General features: G+C 43.1%; 1 long non-coding RNA gene and 1 other non-coding gene across 2 annotated transcripts in view; one reads left to right on the top strand and one right to left on the bottom strand.

The window, feature by feature from the left end:
- Nucleotides 1-19,776, bottom strand: part of LOC124622665 — a 640,677-nt gene that overhangs the window by 19,455 nt on the left and 601,446 nt on the right. The window lies entirely within an intron of this gene.
- Nucleotides 12,316-12,390, top strand: Trnas-cga. Its single transcript has one exon. It is a non-coding gene; the product is annotated as a tRNA-Ser (tRNA).

Consider the following 19,776-nt stretch of genomic DNA (forward strand, 5'->3'; position numbering starts at 1 on the left):
CTGCCTCGGGTATGGATGTGTGTGATGTCCTTAGGTTAATTAGGTTTAAGTAGTTCTAAGTTCTAGGGGACTGATGACCACTGCAGTTAAGTCCCACAGTGCTCAGAGCCATTTGAACCATTTTTTTGAACCCAACTCATCTCGTGTTTAGTGTAATTAATTTCACCTAGGAGACATTCTCTCTCAGTGGGTAAGTGCAATTAATAAACACAAGTAAAATGTTATTGCTAGCCGCCTAGATAGCTGCATGCTGTAACACACTACTCCAAGTACTCAGGGAGACGTCCCGGTCCTCCGAGTAGGAAGAGACTAGTGTTTAATGTTCCGTCGACAACGAAGTCATTAGAAACGGAGCACTAATTCGGATTAGGGAAGAATGGGGAAAAAATCGGCTGTGTCCTTTCAAAGGAACCATCCCGGCATTCACCTGAAGCGATTTAGGAAACTTATAGAAAACTAAAATCAGGATGACCGGACGTAGGTTTGAATCGTTATCCTGCCGAATGCCAAACTAGCATGTTAACCACTGCGCCACCTCGCACGTGCCGGATTGCGATCGAATCCGTCTGGTGGATTAACGATGAGGGCCGATGTGATGGTCAGTCTGCATGTGGTTTTTAGGTAGTCTCACACATCCTATTAGGTGATTACTGGGCTGGTCCCCGCATCCTACCTTACTCACACGAGTCACATAATTTTGAAAACGCTCTGACACCTTCAGATGAGGTAACACTGGCACAGACTGATGGGGTACACAAATTTTGTCCTTGGTGTTGGGGTACAAGATGCAGACTGTCCAATATTAAAACAAGAAAATCTACCATTAGCCAAGTAAGTGCATTTAAAAATCTTGGAAGCAATAACTGAAGACTTGAGATGTCACCAGGAGGTGAAATCTCGAATTGAAGAAGGCATTCAACAGAAAGAGGAGACTCTTACGTGGCAAATTAGATAAAGGACTAAGGAAAAGGCTTGGCAAATGTTTTGTCTGGAGTGTGGCACTATATGGGGCAGAAATATGGACGCTGAGACGAGAGAATGAAAAAGGTTAGAAGAATTTCAGATGTGGATGTGGAGGGAATGGAGAGAATAAGCTAGATGGAAAGAGTGAGTAATGAAAGAGTATTGGAAAGGGTTGGCGAGAGAAGATGTCTGCTGAAGGTTGTAAGAGAAAGGAAAAAAGAGCTGGTTGGGACATTCATTGAGAAGGGAGTGCTTACTAGCAGATGCTTTGGAAGGATTGGTTTGTGGGAGAAGACTGAGAGGAAGAAGGAGATATAAGATGATAGACGACGTAAAGGGAAGAGGAAATTATGCAGACCTGAAGAGGATGGCAGAAGACCGGACGGCCTGGAGAACTACCATGTGGAAACCTGCCTTTTGGCAGAACACTGATGATGATGATGATGATGATGATGATGACGATGATGATGGTGCTGGGGAAGGGTTGGCAGTGGTATGGACGTCTGACAATCCTCTACCGCTAACGCAACCAAATCCGGAATAACATGCCGACCCCATGAGGACAAGCGGTAAGGACAGGAAAAAGAAGAAGAAGAAGAAGAAGACGAAAAAGAAGAAATTGAATTTTTTGCTGAGCTACTCTCTTCCCACCCTGCTACAGAATCTGCTCTACTAATTTCTGAATTGTCTAATTAATGCCAATCCCATACGTAGTGAATTCTTCTGCCTCTCATCCCGCTTCTCCCACCAGGGTCCTACGACATCGACGATATTTACAAGAGAAAAAATAAAAACAAAAGAAGCCCAGTCGATGAGCTGTTGCATCGCTTCCACTACCCTGCACGGCCGCCCGGCAGCACGCAGACACCACTGTACCCCCCCCCCCCCCTTCCGCCCCTAGCCAGCACTTCCATATTTCGACAATCAATGCCCTGGGGCTCGCCGACTCCCGACCAGAATCCGGCAGTCTCACTGAAAGTCAGATTCCGACAGAACACGCACCCCCTCCCTACATCCTCTTCCCCCTATTCCCTTTGTGTGATTTATTGGGATTCGTCCTCCACGAACCTCGCCCGGGGGATGCACTGCATACCCAACCCAACACCCCCCCCCCCTCCCCCCTTCCCCTCGCAGCCCTCTTCCGGCAGCGCAGGAGCGAATGAAATGTTAAGGTATTCCCCGTGAATTACGCCAACGCCTGTCATGACTTGGGAATGCATTATTCAATGTGGGCGCTATTTCCCGCGCCGAGAGGATGCACCCCCGGGCCACAACGAGGCGCACGTGCGAGATTTATCTCGCGACATTAGCACCGCAGCCGCCCCAGTCCCGGCTGCTGCCGGTGTTGCTGCTGTTGTCGTGTTTGGAAACATCCGCGCGCACACCCTCGTCAGATCGAACGCCTCGATTCCAGTTTTCAATCGCGGGAGATAACAAGACGCGTGTGGCGTGGAAGTGTGCGTGCGCGCGCGCGGCGAAGCCCAGACAATGGGCCGACATTTTCGACGACAGGATGCACTGTGTCACCGCCCAGTGGCGAGGGGACCGTGGTGCTAGCTATGAAAGGCGACGAAACTTCTCGAGAGCGGGGAAACAAACGGATCCTGAGGAAGTGCGAGGGGCAGAGATCCGAATGTGATATCGGGAATGGACTACAAAAACAATCACCTGCACGAAAAAATGTTACTGGGTTTGTTCATACAACCAGGCTGGCATTGTTTCGAAGTGATCCACATATAAATTTGCACAATAATTATGAATATAGTGGCAGAGAGAGAGGGAGAGAGAGAGAGAGAGAGAGAGAGAGAGAGAGAGAGAGAGAATCATTAAGTGGTTCTCTGCAAATGGGCTCTCATTAAACTTTGACAAATCACAGTCTGTACAGTTCCACACAGTAAATGGAATGACCCCATTAATAAATATAGACTTCGATCAGAAATCGGTAGCTAAGGTAGAATATTCAAAATTGCTAGGTGTATGCATTGATGAGGGGTTGAACTGGAAAAAACACACTCAGGATCTGCTGAAACGCTTGAGTTCAGCTACTTATGCTATTAGGGTCATTGCAAATTTTGGCAATATACAGCTGAGTAAATTAGCTTACCACGCCTATTTTCATTCTCTGCTTTCGTAGGCATCATATTCTGGGGTAACTCATCATTGAGTAAAAGAGTGTACATTGCAGAAAAGCGTGTAATCAGAATAATTGCTGGAGCTCATCCAAGATCATCCTGCAGACACTTATTTCAAGACCTAGAAATCTTCACTGTAGACTCACAATATATATATATATATTCACTTATGAAATTTGTTATTAACAATCCGAACGAATTCAAAAGTAATAGCAGTGTACATGGCTACAACACTAGGAGAAAGGATGATCTTCACTACTCAAGGTTAAATCTAACTTTGGCTCAGAAGGGGGTAAATTATGCTGCCACAAAAGTCTTTGTTCACTTACCTAATAGCATCAAAAGTCTGTCAGATAGCCATATAGCATTTAAAAGGAAATTAAAAGAATTTCTTAATGGCAACTTCTTCTACTCATTAGATGAATTTTTGGATATAGTAAGTGGGTAATTTCCCAACCTCCACAAAAAAAATGATTATTGAGTGTCATGTAATATTTTGTCTAATGTAATATCTTGTATAGACACCTTTTATTAACCTGACACGTTCCACATCATTACGAAGTGTCGTATTATGATCTATGGAACAAGTACTAATCTAATCTAAAATATAATCTAGAGAGAGAGAGAGAGAGAGAGAGAGAGAGAGAGAGAGAGAGAGTACCACGCTCTGGCACACAGTTTTAATCTCCAAGGAAGTTTCAAGGTACAACAATCTTTGTGAATGCAATGGACAAATTTCGGACTGTTGAAAAAATAAATAAACAAATGTTACATGCACTACCGAACCATGATATTACTGCACTCGGCCTTCCTTGGCTGTTATCGGAAACAGGTGGTGGCGTTACAGTGAACAAGTACACAGGTGACTGTCAATGCTTTCAAGACAGTTGTGCATGTACTGGCACAACAACAGTATCTTCGATTCCACCCCTCACTCGAAGGTGTAATACCACTGTGTTTGAGTAATACACTACACCGATCAGTCAAAACTTTATGGCCAGTGCTCCTAGCGACACTGGGTGCCGCCCTGTAGCGTTGCTTGGGTAGATTAGGATGGAATACAAGGTATAAACGCTGAATCATTACATCGTACCATAATCGTGTAGAGGAGGTCGAGATGAACAGTCTGATATAGGACGCTTACAAGGTTTCAGCCTGGGAGAGAACCCCAGTCTGGCCTGCAAAAGCTATCTAAGCTGCACCGTATGCGCTCCGAACGAGATTTTCACCACATTCTAAGAAAAAAAACTACGCATTGCGAGGGTATTATCCGAATTCGGTAGATATGACATACAAACAAATCATTATGTTTCCAAAAAAAGTGGATAATTTATTCAAGATTAAGATCTCCGCGAATTGAGCATTTATTGATAGCGTTGTTGGATGTCTTCCAGAGGGATATCGTGCCGAATTCTGTCCAATTGGCGCGTTAAATCGCAAGATGCCGAGCTGAATGAAGTGCCCTGCCAATAATGCTACAAACGTTTTCAATTGGTGTGAGATCTATCGGCCTAGCTGGCGAAGATAAGGTTTGACAAGCAGAAAGACAAGCAGTAGAAACTCTCGCCGTTTGCGAGCGGACATTATCTTGCTGAAATGTAAGCCGAGGATGGCTTGCCGTGAAGAGCAACAAAACGGCAGAATATCGTCGACGTACCGCTGTACTTCCAGATTGCTGCTGATGACAACCAAAGGTGTCATGATTATAAAAGAAATGGCACCGCAGACCATCTTACCTGGCTGTAGGGCCGGATGGCGGCCGATATTCATGTTAGTATCCCACCATTGTCCAGGGCATCTCCAGATACGTCTTCATCCTGGCCTTACATTTCAGCAAGATAATGCCCGCCTTCACACGGCGAGAGTTTCTATCGCTTGTCTTCGTGCTTGTCAAACCCTCCCTTGGCTAGCAAGTTTCTTGCAACTCTCCCTGGTTGAGAACGTTTCGAGCATTATGGCCAGAGCCTTCAACAATCTCGGGATTTTGACACTCTAACGCGCCAGTCGGACAGAATTTGTCGCTATACCCCTGAGGAGAACATCCAATAACTATCAATCAGTGCCAAGCCCAATAAATGCGTGCTTAAAGTTCAGACGTGGACCAACGCGTTCTTGACTTGCTCAATTTGTGAAACTCTTTCTATCTTTCTATTGAATAAATCATCCAGTTCTTCTGCAATTGTAATCATTTGTTTGTAAATATACATCACAACTACCAAACTTCGTCCCATTGGGATAATCCTTCGTGGTGTGCCTTTGTTTCTCTATTTTCCATTTTGTTGGTGTCACGGTCACAATCGCTCAGATTTTCGAAAATTTTTATTTGTATGACATTAGCGCGGCGCGTTTCGTCACAGGGTTATTTGGTAACCGTGACAGCGTTACGGAGATGTTTAATAAACTCAAGTGGCAGACTCTGCAAGAGAGGCGCTCTGCATCGCGGTGTAGCTTGCTCGCCAGGTTTCGAGAGGGTGTGTTTCTGGATGAGGTATCGAATATATTGCTTCCCCCTACTTATACCTCCCGAGGAGATCACGAATGTAAAATTAGAGAGATTAGAGCGCGCAAGGAGGCTTTCAGACAGTCGTTCTTCCCGCGAACCATACGCGACTGGAACAGGAAAGGGAGGTAATGACAGTGGCACGTAAAGTGCCCTCCGCCACACACCGTTGGGTGGCTTGCGGAGTATAAATGTAGATGTAGATGTAGATGTAGTAACTTAAACTTTCAAAATGTTCAAATGTGTGTGAATTCCTAAGGGACCAAACTGCAGAGGTCATCGGTCCCTATGTAACACCATGATCGATAGGCAGTAGTTGTTCAGTGTAATTAATGATGTGAATTGTAAAGTGTTTTCTCTTTACTGCTTAATATCATTGATTTACTGTAGGGAAACAGTTAATAATTATTAAATAATAATGCAAATAATACTAAACTTTGTGTTCGAACCATGAATTGTTTACTTTCATGGTATCTATCAGGGTCCTCCCCTCATGATGACCAATATCCGAGAACTTGTGTGTGAAAAATGGTAATTATACGAAATATGTTTTGTACAATTGCAACTGTGTATTTAAATAATGAGACTTTCTAAAATAAGTTTGTTTATGTAAAGGAAATAATAATGTAAAAAAAAACTGGTGCTTACTTAGAAACTTGCATTGTATAATGAAAAAGACATAGTACTTCCCCTCCGCAACGGAAGTGAGTTGGCGCACTCCAAAAGGTGGAATTTGCGCTCAATCTGGGTGGCAAGCGAGAAGAACAGTAAGAAGTCAGTAGCCAGCATCCGACGAGTCAACAGCGCAGGTGCCGAGCGAGGCATCCAGTACCTAATTTGAGATGGAATGGCCTCGGGTGTTACTGCGGCTGTAAAATGGTCCTCTCGCATTTGAAATGGCTATAAAAATGATACTCACGTCGCCAAGAAGAACTAAATAGAGAATATTACTGCTAAAGGAGAGACCAGGTAGCCACCACGTGCTCGCCACCACTATTGCGCCTCCACTTCATCAGATTCCAGAGGTTAGAACTGTATATCAGTATGAACCAGTCTATTTGTGTGAATTAATTTGCAATAATAATGCAAATAATACGAAACTTTGTATTGGAACCATGAATTGTTTCCTTTCCTGGTACCTATTAGGGTCCTCTCCTCATAGTGACCAATATCCGAGTATCCCGCGTGTGAAAAAATGATTGGCATCTGTGTTATCTAACAATGCATAGTTCTGAATGCAAAAATATATAGAAGTGTGTAGTCAGATTATTATCTGAAGTGATGTAAAGGGAGACATTAATTATTGAATCCATGAAAATCTCCAATGCGTTTCGGTTTGCTTCCATTTTATAAATATCAGTATTTTAATGTTCAGCAGTATAAAAATTGTCAGTGAAAATCACTTGCTTCACAAGTGGTGTTATAAAGTATTTGGTCTTGCAGTTAATTGAAGTTGAACTTTTACCTGAAGTTATTTCTGTCGTTGTCAGTTCAAATAATGTTAAAACTTTGCAAGATAAATGATTTTAAGTGGGGCAGTAATTCAACTTTTATCATAATGCAAAATGTTTCTGAAAAGTGTGTATAGTTTGCATATATATATAGAAAGTATAATTTGTGGACCCCCTCCCCCCCCCCCCCCCCATTTCATTCTTTTATATCAGGAAGAAACCAAACTGAACAGTTGTTTTCTAGCTAAAGAAACCTGAAGTAATCATTTAAAAGAATATGTGTAAAAGGTATGTGTTCAGTGTTATCTTATTGCACTTATGATGTGTATACGTGCGTTGTCCAAACTTTAATTCTTATCAGATGTCACTTAAACTTATATAAGTCTTTTTGGGAACAATTTCTTTGCTAAGGTAGTGAAAAGCAAAAGTGAAGATTATGAGTTCGTTCTCAGTTGCGTGCGATTTGATGCGGTACTTCCGATGGACCTAATTACAGCGCCCTCAATACAGCCTGGGTCTCGTACTAAGCGATTTTTATGTCTTCACACCGTTAATGAAGCATCTGGCCTGTCGCCACTTCAGAATGGATGCTGACGTTCAGTACGCTGTCGTTAAATCGCTCCTATACCTGGAATCCTGGTTTGTTCTATGCCGACAGAATAAATCCTTAGACAACCATGGCGATTGCGTGGAAAATTTGTATGCAGCAGTGCCTTACTAACTTCGTGTATATTTTTGATTTCCTGAAAGTCCGCCCCTATAGCTGAGTGGTCAGCGCGGCAGAATGCCATGCAAGGGGCCCGGGTTCGATTCCCGGCCGGCTTGGAGATTTTCTACGGCCGGGGGTCGGTTGTGGTGTTGTGTTCATCATCATATAGACCCCATCAACAGACAAGTCGCCGAAGTGGCGTCAACTAAAAAGACTTGCACCAGGGGACCGGTCTACCCGACGGGAGCTCAAGCCACACGACATTTCATTTCATTTCCTGAACAAACCTTAGAACCACTCTCACATATCAACAAAAGTAAGCTACCTATAGTAACTTACTTAAAGCAACACCTAAGATTGGGCAGGTGCGAGTTGGACTCTCGCTCTGAGTGTTCCGTACAAAGTTAATTATGTATGTACAGACACAGTTAATCAATCCCAGGAAAGGAAAACCTCGACGAATTTTGCCTGTTACCGACATTGATATTGGCCAGGTGTCTGGCCCAGTAATTCCACGACTTTCGAGAAGATATAAATTCTGAAGTGACAAAATATATTTTTTCTTGTGATATGCTTACATTTTAATAATTTCTTCATTCTTTCCCTTTATCTGTACTGTGAAACCTTGTCTCTCAAACTTCATGATTCTAGGTCAATGAGAAGTATCCGACTGGTTTTAATGAGTCAGTTTGCGAGTCTCAACATATCGGGATTTTCCGTAAAGTTCGTTTTGCTCGCGCGTTCCATCTATAGCGCATGGAAACCCTGCACCCGCAGTGCCCCCCCCCCCCCCCCCCCCCAGGGTAACACAGTTGCCTAACCGCCCCTACGACGCAGACGTCGACAATCTGACGCGCCTTTGAATATGCCCGTGTATTTGTGCCTGGCGTTAGATGCAACAGCGTGAAAGTGTGTCTATAAGTTATGAAAAGCAAAAAGGAACATTTCCGTCATCTTACGCTTTTTTACTATCTTGCGCGTAAAACCGCCTCACACTGCCGGCAGAGGATTTGCACTATATACGGGGACGATGCAGTAACGGCTCGAGCTTGTCAAAAGTGGTTTTGTCGATTTAGAGCTTGGGATTTCTCACTAACAGGCAAACCTCAGTCTGGACGGTCAACGATTTACGGATGTGGAACGGCTTAATGACATGATACTCAACCATCCACGAATGACAACGCAGATGTCGGCATTGGAGTTCGGCGTCGCTCGTGCTACTGTAGCCAGGGACTTGAGGAAGCTGAGTTGCTTAAATATTCGTGATTTTTGGGTTCCTCACCAACAGAGTGACGCGAAATTGATCAAGCACGTTTCCATTTGTGACTCCTTATAGAGACGCAATCAGAATGCTCCTTTTCTGGAACGGCTGGTACCTGGAGATGAGAAGTGGATCGTGTACAACAACGCACGGAAAAGTAAACCTTGGCGCAGGGCAGGGCAGCCGCTACTATTAGTTCCTAAACCAGGGCTGCATCCGAGAAAGGTTCTGCTTTGCATATGGTGGGATTGTAAAGGTGTCCTGTATTATGAACTTCCTCCGAATGAGACTACCACCTCCGAGAAATACTGTTTGCAGTTGGATCGTCTCAAGGCAGTCATTTCCGAGAAACGACCGAATTTGGGACACGATGTCGTCTTTCACAACGACAACGCCATACCACATATCTCTAAGGTGACCCGTCAAAAGCTGAGTTATTTTGAGCGGGATGTGTTACCCCAATCACCGCATTCGCCAGACATTCCCCCTTACGACTTCCATCTATTAGGTTCCTTGCAGAATTTCCTGTATGGCAAACGCCTCACCTCCCTGAAAAACTGGAGACTGAACTTCGAAGAGTTCATTAACCTGAAAACCCCACATTTTGGAAGAATGGCATTTATACGCATGCAGAGAAATGACATTATATTGTCGACAATTATGATGTATACTGTAGGAAATAAATAGTTTGCTTACAAAGTTTATTTAGCACGACCTTGTGTGTGAATTTTGTAAGCAGACATCTCTATCGTAGCTATTCTGTGGGAAGGTGTGTTTCCAGACGTTCTTTGTGAGTGCACAGTAACAAAAAGTGAACGAATCCGTGAGAGAAACCAAGACGTCACTAGCCGTGTCTTTTGATCGCAATCAGTTAAAAGCTTAAATTGTGTACATTGCCAAGGGATCGTAGACGTTGGTATGTGACATAAATTCCAACTTGATACGTGTACTTGTTCCTGACGAAATGGGTTTTTAACAGTCGGACAGACAGACAGAGAGACAGGCAGACGGAAGGACGGACAACAAATTGATCTGTAAGGTTTACATTTTATACCTACTGAGGTACGGAGCGCTAGAAACGCACACGAACATGCGCGACGTCAGTCATGACACATTAATGCCGCTATTCGACGGGAAACAGATTTTTAAGGCGCCTATATTGCAGCTGAAGCGCTCTCCCGCGGAAACACCTTTCGCTCTTCAGTTTACAGGCTGACTAGGCCTCCGTACCCATTGTTGTGGCAGTGGTCTTAGGCATATTTTTGTGGCTGATACGCATACTTAGTCCAAAAAAAACCCGGCAAATCTAAATTTTTTGTCAAGGGGAGCGACAGAGACCAGAATCACCTATTGCAGGTAAAATGACATACGGTGCGTGATCCATGTCCTTAGATCCTAAAGAGGAGGACAGAAAACTGTACGTTCCGTTTGATGTTTAAGATCCGTTCGCCAAAGTCGAGCACTGTACAACGAGAAAGATGAAAATTTGTTCTGAGGACCGATGAAATTATCAGGCGACGCCAATTAAAACTAATAAACTAATAGCAAACTTGTTGCGAATAAACCACGTCCAGGTACGTTATAGTATTGTAATAACAGGTTATTTTGAAACAGTAGCGAGCCTCTCCACCAGAGTTTCGTTGTGGTTGAAGTGCACCGCACCGCTTTTAGCACGAGAGCTCTCATTTCAAGAGGTGAAACTCGTTCAGAGCCGTCCATATTGTTTCATGCAATTTGTTTGTGGTGAGCTTAAATTCCATGAACTGCTGTTGAGAAAGATGCCAATAACTGATGAGTATGGCAATATAGTTTATCCTAAAATGAATGCAACCAATTGTGATGAACAGCTAGTCCAATATCGGTGCCGTTCGGCCACATTTGAAATAAAACGTGATTTTAAAATAATGACCAAGGTATTTCTTTGTTTCAAACTTGAGTATGCTTAGCGTTACATTTTTACCTAGCAATGCGTAGCCAACCAGAGTTCCAGAGCGTGGTTGTTAACTTGTCATGAGAATCAGAGAGCCGCGTTTCATTTTTTGTAACGTCCAATCGACATCAGCTTCATTACAACAGCTTAGTGCGGAACTAGCAGTCGCTTCTCACTGAAAATTTAAAAACTGAGTATGTTTAACATTCTCCGCATCCAAACCCTTTAAAACTGTATTTTATTTGCATGCTTCTTATGTTGCAACTAAGAATTAAATGAAGAGAAGCGATAGATATACGAGTGCGACGGTCCAAAACATTATCACTACTCAGTAGCATGATAGCCCATCCTGGAACGCAATACAGTAGCGATTCTGCGTGACAAGTCCTTGGTTGCTTTCAGGAGGTATGTGGCACCAGATGTCTACGTGTAGCTCACGAATTTCCCGTGAATTATGCGCCAGTGATTAGTGAGCTCAGAATTGTCACCTCATCGTGTTTTGATCAGGTGAATACGATGGCCAAGATATCAATGCGAGATCCTGTCATGGTCTTAAAACCACTATAGCGCGATTCTGATTTTGCGACCAGGACACTTATCGTTCTGGAAGATGCCATGCCGTCAGGGAGAACATCAGGCATGAAGGGATGGATGTGGTCCGCAATAGTGTGCACTACCACGGGACCCACGGTTGCCACAGTAAATGTCTCCCTTCCAGAATGAGACTTTCACTCTGCAGCGGAGTGTGCGCTGATGTGAACCTTCCTGGCAGATTAAAACTGTGTGCCGGGCCGAGACTCGAACTCGGGACCTTTGCCTTTCGCGGGCAAGTGCTCTACCAACTGAGCTACCCAAGGACGACTCACGCCCCGTCCTCACAGCCTTACTTCTGCCAGTACCTCGCCTCCTACCTTCTAAACTTTACAGATTGTCTCCTGCGAACCTTGCAGAACTAGCACTCCTGAAAGAAAGGATATTGCGGAGACATGGCTTAGCTTCTGTAAAGTTTGGAAGGTAGGAGGCGAGGTAATGGCAGAAGTAATGCTGTGAGGACGGGGCGTGAGTCGTGCTTGGGTAGCTCAGTTGGTAGAGCACTTGCTCGCGAAAGGCAAAGGTCCTGAGTTCGAGTCTCGGCCCGACACACAGTTTTAATCTTCCAGGAAGGTTCATATCAGCGCACACTCCGCTACAGAGTGAAAATCTCATTCTGGAAACATCCCCCAGGCTGTGGCTAAGCCATGTCTCCGCAATATCCTTTCTTTCAGGAGTGCTAGTTCTGCAAGGTTCGCAGGAGAGCTTCTGTAAAGTTTGGAAGATAGGAGGTGAGGTACTGGCAGAAGTAAGGCTGTGAGAACGGTGCGTGAGTGGTGCTTGGGTAGCTCAGTTGGTAGAGCACTTGCCCGCGAAAGGCAAAGGTCCCGAGTTCGAGTCTCGGCCCGACACACAGTTTTAATCTGCCAGGAAGGTTTATATCAGCGCACACTCCGCTGCAGGGTGAAAATCTCATTCTGGAAACATCCCCCAGGCTGTGGCTAAGCCATGTCTCCGCTATATCCTTTCTTTCAGGAGTGCTAGTTCTGCAAGGTTCGCAGGAGAGCTTCTGTAAAGTTTGGAAGGCAGGAGGCGAGGTACTGGCAGAAGTAAAGCTGTGAGGACGGGGCGTGAATCGTGCTTGGGTAGCTCAGTTGGTTGAGCACTTGCCCGCGAAAGGCAAAGGTCTCGAGTTCGAGTGGCGGTCCGGCACACAGTTTTAATCTGCAAGGAAGTTTCAATGTCTCCCTTAGCGGACACAGGCGCTAAGACGTGTGATTAGATACTTTAGGTCACCACTTCTTCTTCCCTTGGCGGAAAAATGCTGAAAATGAAAATTTCCCACTACCGTGATTCGAATCGGGTTATGTCCGTCTTGAGCGGAGGTGGGTGCTTTAATGTTACCGAGAAACTTTAACGAATAATCATAAAATCATAAGAAAGGAGGGAGGTGGAGATGGAGAGAGGAGAGTGAAAGCGGAAAAGGCTTTTCCTACAAGGAGTGCTTCAGAACTGCCGTATACGCACTTGTTCCGGAAATTCTTCGGGTGAAATGCGTATTAAGCAAACCTATAAGCATAAACAGAATGCTGGACCTTACATTGTCTGGAAGCTGCTGGAGAAAACAGATTCAGCTTCATAATTTCACATGGGAATACGGAAAATGTTAGCACCAGTGAAAAGAGGTCTTAAAAGTAAACATTTTTTGTCTAATGAAGTTTTTCTTTTGTTGCACCAATTCAGTGATATTCATCAATAAAACTGTTTCTGGTAATGTTCCATGTCATGCCAATCAATACAACGTTTTTTAATTTTTTTTTAAATTTATTGGCTTTCAGTATGTGCCCATACAGCCATATCAACACTGGACATGCGATTCTGCAGTTTGTTTGGATAAAGCAGAGTATACATTCGTTTAAGTTGTACTCTGGTACGAAGTTACATAGGCTTAACAAATGACAGATTGTGGCGTAAACAAATTTTACATCCACAATATATTGGGGAACAGTTGCCGTTGGGTAACGTTTTAACTTGCATTCCCTTGCGGTTTGAACACTTATTACCGTAAAACGAAACAATGAATGTGATATTTTGTCATAATAATAATTTCACATGCTAAAATTGCAATTACAGTTTTTTCAAGAAAATGTTTTTTTCATTGCATTAAAAAACACATTAATTGTCTTGCAAATTTTCTTTTTCTTTCCTTAAGGATTGTTTAAAATGTAACGTCACCATAAGGGCACAAACTATAGACAAGTTATTTAGACAAAAAAGTTCAGCTAGTTTTTTCCAAAGCCACCAATTTTCAATATTAGAATTTGAAATTCAGAAGATGGTTTTCACAGATATTGATGAATAAGCCATGTTGCTTTAATGTCTGAGCGCAGTGAGTATTTTTCTCTTGCGGCAGACGTTGATGAGCTAGCGTGTGGCACAACATACAAGTATACAGTGGACTTTGCGTGCGAGCATGCTTAATTTTTTTCTGACGTAATATGAAAAGCTGAGTAAGCGACAATTGTAGCTGCACTCTTCTCTGATGGGCTTCCCGTACTTTCTAAATATTTACCACACACAGCTTGTGAAAGCTGTTCTACGTTATGTTTCAGAGCTTATGTATATAAGTGTATTCTGAAATTATGTATTATTATGACAATAACAATGCTCTTCTGTTGCCTGTACAAGACCATATTATTCCGTTAAATGAAACTAAATTTCAGTTACGTTTCACCATATTTAACATCTACGTATACACTCTGCAAACTACTGTGAAGTGGCACAAGGTAGGTCCCACTGTTCCACTTATTAGGGCTTCTTCCCGTTCCATTCACGTATGGAGTGCAGCAAGAATGATTGTTTAAATGACTCTGTGCGTGCTATAATGATTCTAATCTCCTCAGTTAAAAAAAATCCTCTGCTCATCTGCTAAACACTGTTACGGCAGTGGCGTGAGTATCGATAAATTTAGCGGATGGCCAAAAGCTCTCACGGTGTATGCGCTTAACGTGAAAAGCAAACTTTCTGTAACTTCTTTAACAGATGTGAGAACATTTACACTTGTTATGGGTCTTCAAGAGAGGCAAAGAAGAGTTAACGATTGCATACTTTCACTCGACAATGTCTCCAAGTTAAATTTTGGGATAACCAATTTTTAATAAATAAAGTTATATGTACAAAATGGGGAACTAATATTTCCTGCCTGAATTTACACAAAAGCAATATCTTTTCCAGGGTCATGAATTAAAAGTTTCAGTTCATTTTAAAATAAATATTAGCTTTTATTTTTTTTTAAGAATAGAAATTTCTACTTATAATTGCACTCTTACAGTTGAGTTTCTCTTTGTAATTGAACAATGTGTGTAAACAGTTTATGGTTAAGTGAGCAAGTAAAAACAATACATCAGTTTATAATGGTAGCTAGAAGATATTCCAGAACGAAATGATGATGAACTTTTTAACATGCGTTTAGTTTATTGTCAAACGTAACTACAATGAGGCAGATGCTTTTCTTTCTATAAAGAGGGCTCACAAAGACATGGTGTGACAGGCAAGTGTGACTGCTCGTACTGCATTTGCTGTTTTTCATCGCTGAGGTATCTTTGGATTTCATAGCGATGGAAACAGAGAAACATGATTTACGAAGCTATACTGTTACACAAGAAAATTGATTCTTGACCACCTTATTCCTCCAGATCGAGAAATTATGCACCTATTATGCACTCAGTACTCTATCACAATTCCTACATTTCATTAGGCGAGGGAGATCCTGGCGCATAGCATCGCTGTTGATAGGTTTCAACCACGAAGCGCAAAAAGTTGTCGTTCGTACTGACTGACAACCACAGACGCCTACTACTGCGGCAACGCTATGGCATGGCCACAGAATCGTAAACAAATACGTTGCATGCGGTCGTCGGAGGCTTGCGCAAAATCCACTCTTATGCAACTTCTCTGGCCGGACATGCCGAATTCATTACATATACAGAATCACCAAAGAGTAAATGGATTTAAAGAATGCAGAGTTGGTATTTGTAACCGGACAGAATTTTTTAAATAACAAGACTATGTGTCGCAGTGTTGGCAGAAATTAATCAGTATTTTATAGAAAAAATGTATGTTGAATATGAAACTTCTTATTAAATGAGGATTTGCAATTGTATGACGATTTGAAGGCATACCCGGAAAATCTTCGCCCTCTTCTGCTTGTAATTTTTACCCCACCCCATGTTTCCCTTCCGTTCCGCGCCACACCGGTGCTGAATAGACGAACGGTAATCGAAAAGAACAAATTTGGTAAAGTTAGCAAGTAGAAACGATATTACAGTCGAAAATGTTATATTTCTGCGTTTCATGTATACGCTATGTACCCAGGAACGAGGCTTGTTTACTGCACTCAAAGGCGGTCGCAGCCACTAAAAGGAAGCCATCACGTCGGCATCACCTGCACGTAGTTATAATCCTTGGAGCACTTCATCGGAGATCGGAAGAGCGGTGAATTCCTGAGAATATGTATCTTTTTTAAAATAATGTCAACACGTGTTAGATTATGTTGAGAACCGATACGTGAACGAAAAGTATGTTACAAGCATGTATGTTTAGAAATAATTTGGGATTGACCAGTGCTGTACATTGGGGCGGAGAAAATACTACACTTTCAGTACAAAAGACAATACATTTTACTAACTAGATACAATATTTCATTAATGTACAGTAGCATATGCACTAGGCACATCCAAGAGACGGAGATCGACACAACAATGGCCATATGGATCGATGTAAGCAAGTAAGTGATCACTTTCGAAATGTAATAGCCACGTCCCCAAGATACTTAAACAGCATCTACACTAAAAATTCACAGGATATTCCTAGGAAAAATGTTATGGACTGTCTTCAGCGCATGCGTAGGCAATATTGGCTGCATAAATACTTAATTAATTCCGTAACTCAGTAACACTAAAGCCCCAGCAGAATTACTACATCGTTCAGAGCTGTAGTGTAACGATCGCTTGCCTGCTATATTTAGGCAGTTATTCTGACTGCGTACGTAAGGAACGAAGTATCATAGAAGACATACTCTATCACCATGGGAGATTCCCAGAGCTTCCCCGCATCGTTCACACATCGAGGTATGGATGACAGAAGCGCAAACAGGCTCGAACAAACCTGTCGCTTTTGTCCGCCGCCCTCGGCCACTAACGAAGAGCAAATCGCTGGGGACACTGTTTTAATAATGTTGACGCTGCGGCAGGGAAACGCAAATGATGCTCACCCAGGAGAGAGAGAGAGAGAGAGAGAGAAAGAGAGAGGGAGGGGAGAAGCGGGGGGGGGGGGGGGGGGGGGAGGAGAAGGCGACTCTGCACGGCAACCGACAAAGGCCATCATGTCCCGGAAGGCGACCAGCCTTTCTGCTCGGAGGGTTGGCTACCTTGCTGGGGGCTTCCCCGGGAGAGAGGGAAACGAGACCCGGGAGGAGTCCGCCGCGGTTTTGTCCCCCTCCCAGGCGAGCCTTCCCCAACTTGTGTGCTCCCTACTCAAGTCCAGCCACATCCCCTCTTCCCTCCCCTCCATACTATTCCCAGACTTCCTGCGGGATCCTAATTAAAACGGGGGCTCCGAGCTTTTGAAGTGGACGCGGCGCGCTGGTAGTCTAACAAGGTCTGTTTATTGCTGTTTACCTCTGTTTTGCAAAGCAATCACTCCAATGGAATACGCTTGCCGCAGACGAAAGGCCAGTATAACGGAATGGTCGCTTCGGCACCAACAATTTAAAGTCGCTAACTTCAAGCGATGCTACGTTAATAACGTGAAAAGGGCCTACAAAGGCCTTAAATTATCCCCACAGTAATATGTGGACGCTAGAAGGGAAAGGCCGCTACAGAGTTTAGTTTCACTGTGCGTACCACAAAAGACGAAATAAAACGTATGGATAGCGATTAGAACTATCCTCGTTTAAGGAAATATCGCCTATTGCCATAAGTGACTTAAAAATATCACAGAAAATATTAATATGAGTTGCCGGACACGATTTTGGACCAAACTCCTGTCGAATACAAGCGAATCAAGTGTCCTATAGAATGTGCTTCTCGGCACTGTAAATTTGTTGTTTTTCGGATATCTACCGTGTAAATGGTTTGATACAGTTCTTACAGTTCTCCAAACATATCGCTTGCAAGGTCTCCTTGTCATAAATGCTGATCATCATCGATATCCGAGGGACTTGCAAAGATGTAATAACTGTAACCTCAAAAGAATAAAGTTACGTAGCCGGTAGTATGGGCGATGCTATATTATTTTGGCTCCTCTAACTGGCGTTGGTGGGGGGATTCCAGTATGTACCGAAATTTTACACACATAATTGCAAACAAAATAAAAATCAATTACTTAATTTTATTTTTCGAGATGGTAATTAAACCTTCTTGTCTACTCCTCGTACTGATATCTACGTCTCTCCCTGCGATTCTTTCACCCCTCCAGTAAATTTACGCCTTCCTTTCCCCTTCGTTCTATTTCATATCGCTTCTTGGTATTATCCATAAACAGGCTATATCTACTCAGTGACATGCTTTGTATGTTCGCCACCAATCTTGTAATCTCATGGTATCAAGTTATTTCTGTTTGTTATAGGCGTTGTCTTGCGTGTATCAATCTCTAACTCTTCGCTACAAATTTTTTGTTCGGAACGATGACAGACATTAACGTATGGCTATTTTAATGAGTGTCGTAGTCTCAATTTCATGAAAAATATTTGCCAACATTTCCTTTTCTAACGTGGGGAAGGGAGGAACTTGCAGTATTATTCCAAAGTAAGTCCTTGGTTTCAATAGATGATTGCGTAAAAACTACAAAAGATACTGAAAAGAGACACACATCAGTATACACAGCATCTCTTCAGATTTTAACTCTCATTGCATGTGGTTAATATAGGCACCATTTGCCACATGACAACGTCAGTATATGTGTATGTTTCTTTGGTAGAAATTGCTCGGTAAGGTGCGGCAGGGGCATCCTTTGCAAACCTGCTCATAGCAGGTATCTCAAGACGCGAGTTATTTCGATGTGACAATACTAAGCGAAGCAGATGGTTAACAATGAAACTTGTAGAGAGCACTATAAACAAGTGGAAGATGCAATTACTATAACTCTACAAAACGTCAGCAGGTTTCCCTTTTCAGGAGGTACATTGATACATACAGTAGCAAAAAACTGTAGCAGACTCCCACTGGTTCTCTGATAGCCTGTTCTGGGACTCTTGCGCCCCAGCGGTAGTCAATAGGTTAAAGAGAGCTGCTTTTCATTAGGACTCCTCCAAATCCAGTGACGTATTTACAACAGCTGAAGTAAACTTAACAGAAGAAAATGTTGATATACGCCATCACAAACTGCTACAATCTTTAAAATGGTGCAACTAGTGTCAACAAAATGTTGTCATCCATCTGATTTCAGAATTTTATAATAGTTGTAGAATCTTGGAGGTAAAGACATTTTGTGGAAAATGGTACGTACAGCAAAACGATACCGACAAACTTAGGGATGGGGGGTCGAGGGGGTTTGTAGAGAGTATCCTGAGAAACTAACAGAATATAGGGACCCATGTCCGAGAATGTCATCCAACGACGCTACAGAGCTTCGAAGTTATAGGCTTCGGCGTCTACTTCTGGGTCACCCCTTTGGCGGCAAACGTGACTTTTTACGCCGAAGGACCGTAGGCGGAACGTCTCGCAATGTTGTTTGCTATTTAGTGATCGCGCTTGATTACAGGTGGGGAAGATGGGGCTAGCTGCTGCGTAGACAGGCCTTGTCTCCTACGAATCCAATGCTTTGTTGCCTCGCTGTATGACTGTTTCAGACATTGGTTTCAATCCACAGTTTACTTGCTCCTGGTGTCTTCTAAATTCCCCAATGTTGTACGGTATACAGGAGAATGGATGGAAACTCGTCTTCAAAACCGTCATCCACCGACGCAACAGAACATCAAATTCATAGAAGATGAGGCCTGTTTACACAGCAAATATCTCCATCATCTACAGTGTCGATCGTGGCAATCAGTCGCGATCTCTAAATGAGAAACACCATTCCAAGACGTTCCGCCTACTGTCTGTAAGCATACAAAGTCACTTTTGTTGCCAAAGGGGTTGCCTAATGCCAGAGCCTATAACTTCGACACCTTGTAGCGTCATTGGATGACGTTCCTGGGCACAGGTTCCTATCCTGAATTTGTTTCTCAAGACGCATTCTACAGTTCTTCAAAGTTTGTCGGTATCGTTTAGCAACACCCTGTATATAAATATTTTCCATA

This window comes from Schistocerca americana, chromosome 7 (assembly GCF_021461395.2).
Source record: "Schistocerca americana isolate TAMUIC-IGC-003095 chromosome 7, iqSchAmer2.1, whole genome shotgun sequence".
NCBI lineage: Eukaryota > Metazoa > Arthropoda > Insecta > Orthoptera > Acrididae > Schistocerca > Schistocerca americana.